General features: G+C 36.9%; 1 protein-coding gene across 1 annotated transcript in view; it reads right to left on the bottom strand.

Annotated features, from left to right (window-relative positions):
- Nucleotides 1-2516, bottom strand: part of LOC107720371 (parvalbumin-7) — a 9947-nt gene extending 7431 nt beyond the window's left edge. Inside the window, exon 1 of the mRNA XM_016528054.1 lies at nucleotides 2404-2516. The gene's annotated coding sequence lies outside the window, so the exon portion shown is untranslated. The remainder of the gene's footprint in view (nucleotides 1-2403) is intronic.
- Nucleotides 2517-3791: the final 1275 nt, after the last annotated feature.

Below are 3791 nucleotides of genomic sequence, written 5' to 3'. Positions count from 1 at the left end.
TGTGTGTGTGTGTGTGTGTGTGTGTGTGTGAGAATCAACCCTACAGGATTTCCCAGCAGACTTTGAGCAGCACAGGGACAGTCATTTAGTCTTTTTTTTCTTTTCTTTTTTTTCAGTTGCAGTTAAATGCCAGCAAAACTATTATCTAATTCATTACATTCTGTTTCGCAATATATGCATGTGATTTACATAACACAGTACACTTATGCAATAGTAGACTTATGAAATGGAAGTGGGTTGAGTTTATTTTTAATGCTAGGGATTTTACAGTCATGTCTCTAATCCACTGCTAATTTTATTGTGTTGTCTTGTTTATATTAGTCATGCCTTTCACCTCTGAGATGGCTAGCCTTTTCTTTAACTAAAGGTTTTACCACTACATGCAGGTTTTGAAAATTGAAATTGCATTAAAGAAACTGATATTTACAAAAGCATTTAGATCGTTTTTGTTTCAAATTTACGTATTGATACAGCAAATTTAGTCAACACATCTTGATTCTCAAGTTAATTTGATTCTCCTGTCAATATCCAAATGGCAAATGGCAGTTACTATTCCAAAGGTACTGCTGTTAAACCAAATCCTCCTGCTGTATCAGATTACTATTAGATCCATTAGTGTCCAAGCTCAGGCAACTGCTGTAATGAACACTAACCAACAATGAGCTCCGCTGCCAAGAGAACAGATTCGATTGCTCTCATCTCAGCCTCTCATGATTGCACGAGTTTCTGTCACCCATAAATAACTTTACAGCATTCGTACGCTGCAAAGGTGGCATGCGTAAGGCATGACAGCTGTGTATGTGTTTGTATGTTTGTCTATTTAAGTTGAGGTATGTTTCATCCAAGTGTGTTGGGCTGGGCAGAAAGGCCTTCGGAGAAGAATGTGTTTGCCCTCTTGAGAAACTCTATCCTTCTGTAGTTTAGACTATATATGCGTGGAGGGGAGTGAGATCACAGATTATAAAGTAACATTTGAGGTGTCTTCGTTATGATGCTAAGAGAGATCTGACTGCTTAACCCCATCTAACCCTTCACAACTGCAGCAGCCAATCAGAGCGCGGCGTTTAAAACCTGATGTTGAATGTACGAAAGTGTACATTTTACATTTTCCAAGTAAATTACAAAAACCTTATCCTAAAATCGTCATGCTGAGACCACAAGAAATAACAGAATACTAAAAGAAACCATTAGCTATCTAATTCTAGTACAACAAACGAAGATAATACAAATGTAAAAATATAAGGCATGACAGGTGAGATGGTGTTTTCTTAACGATTCTTCCTTGAACACTAGGCGTTTACGAGCTCTATGCAAGTATTTATGCAGCTGCCAAAGTAACTTTGCCAATGAAAACTACAAATAGATATAAATCACACAGAAAGTTCTAATGCACAATGACTGTCAAAATATTGTTTGACTATTTGGATTTCAGACTTTCTGACAAACAGTCGTCTAAAAAGTCACAAGCTCAGTTCACAAGCTCAGCTTTTACAGTGTAAAAATAAATATAACTGAGGCACCATTTGGGGTCACACCAGTCTAACACTCTGGAGAATGTCAGTTCTTTGAGGAACCCGCAAAACCCACAAGTTCCTGCAAGAATGGTCAATTAAATATATATATATATATATATATATATATATATATATAGATAGATAGATAGATAGTGATGTTCCTAAAAAACACCATTAGGATATTTGAGGAACCTTTAAAAGGGCCTAGAGGTTCTCCAGAAGGTTCATATCTGAGGAACCCCAAATAGTCCCTCAAGAATCTTTTAATTTTTACATTGGCTGCCTTTGCACTCTTAAAAGTCATGGTTCTTTTTTGGCATCTATTGTTCCATGAAGAACTTTTAACATCCATGGAACCTTTCCATTGCACCAAAGGTTCTTTATGGTGGAAAAAAGTTTCTTGTGGATTTTTAAAATGTTCTTCAAACTAAGAAAATGGTTCTTTTAATTACGGTTTACTGAAAGGTTCTTTGGGGAACCAAAAATGGAACCACTTCAAAAACCCACTTTTGGAACCTTTATTTTAGTAAGTGTGTTTATACTGCAAGCCAGGTTGTGCAAACAACCCATTACAAAGAAAAATAAAATGCTTCTTGACAGGAATGGAGAATTTTGCTATGGAGTTTTCTCTAAAACTTTAGAAAAGATCTCAAGTTTTCGAACGTGCTTAGATATTCCAAGATACCAGTCTGCAATCAAAATTCAGATATCTCAATATGAACTCAAACATATCTCATCAGATTCTTTCAAGACCAAATGACCCAAGTTATGCTATCTGCATTATTATTTCATACCTCTTTACTCTCACTTTATGTTAGCAGTTGTTTCATTTATGTCCATTTTTTAGGAAATTCTCAGAGGAAACGAAATGCCTAAACTCTAACCTTACCTGCGTGAAGGGAAAGCTGGCGGGAAGAGAGACTTGGAGAGAGAGAGAGAGCCAGAGGTGAGAGATGGGGATCCACCAGGCGTCTTATATACTCTTGCTTACCCTATGTCTATTTCAGGATAGACTGGGTCATAATGCAACACGCAGGAGAATAAAGGATTGAGTGTGTGAGAGATCACTTTCTTGGTGGCACTAACGAATCAAATGCTACTATTAATAATCAGGTCCCATTTGACTTCTTGTGTCCTCACAGTAAATCTCTGTCTGTTACTCTGTCTTCAGCTTCTAAAGCTCCATTCCAAACCCTAGTGAACTGCCTTGCTGTCTACTGCCTACATCCTGACTCAAATGGAAATAGGTGACTGATTTGAAATGCTCCTCCTGGACAGCAACCTAGCACACCACAGGAGACGCGACTCACGATTGATTCAAATTGACTATACCAGTTCAGTCCATTGGAGCTCAATAGCGATTGCCCACTTATTCAGTGACCTTGGTACTGAAGTGTTTTTCCCATTCATTTTCTTGATAGGCATGTAAAAAATGTTTGTCAAGACTTCTAAAATCTAGATGTTTAACAAAACCAACCAGCTCTTAAATGAAGCACACAATTAAATTAAAAAAAATATACAAAAAAGTACATAAATGAACTACTCATCCCACAAAGCATTGCATATGGCAAAACTGAATAAAAAAAATGATGGCACAATATATAGCTATCGACTTTAAATCATTGATCCTAAGTATAAAATACATTTTACATGAAGCTTAAAGGGATAGTTCACCCAAAAATGAAAATTTGATGTTTATCTGCTTACCCCCAGGGCATCCAAGATATAGGTGACTTTGTTTCTTCAGTAGAACACAAACTGAGATTTTTAACTTTAACCGTTGCAGTCTATCAATCGTATAATGCATGGCAATGGTAACAAAATCTATGAGAGTAAAAAAAACATGCACAGATAAATCCAATTTAAACCCTGCGACTCGTGACGACACATTGATGTCCCCCTGGGGGTAAGCAGATAAACATCAAATTTTCATTTTTGGGTGAACTATCCCTTTAAGGCCTGCTGACACCAACACAAATGTTTGACACTAAAATTCGGTCCAGTTTTTGCATGTGATTTGTCTGTTCAGACAGATAAATAAAAAAATGGCAGACAAACTGAATGAAATTGTACTTTCATTCTCTGACAGTAGGTGGAACTTATAGAAAATCTGAAATACCCTTGAACAAAAAGACTTGAATGCAACTTTCTGTTTCTGACACCCGGAAAAGAAGTCAATATTCACATGTTTGCATCAGCTGTTCTGATTTTTGTTGTAATTTTATGTAACAGTAGCGGCTTTGGGAATGTGACTAAGAGCCCGTCCACACGGAGACG

This window comes from Sinocyclocheilus rhinocerous, unplaced genomic scaffold (genome assembly GCF_001515625.1).
Source record: "Sinocyclocheilus rhinocerous isolate Xijiao unplaced genomic scaffold, SAMN03320098_v1.1 scaffold1292, whole genome shotgun sequence".
Taxonomy (NCBI): domain Eukaryota; kingdom Metazoa; phylum Chordata; class Actinopteri; order Cypriniformes; family Cyprinidae; genus Sinocyclocheilus; species Sinocyclocheilus rhinocerous.
This window is presented reverse-complemented; position numbering and strand designations above follow the sequence as displayed.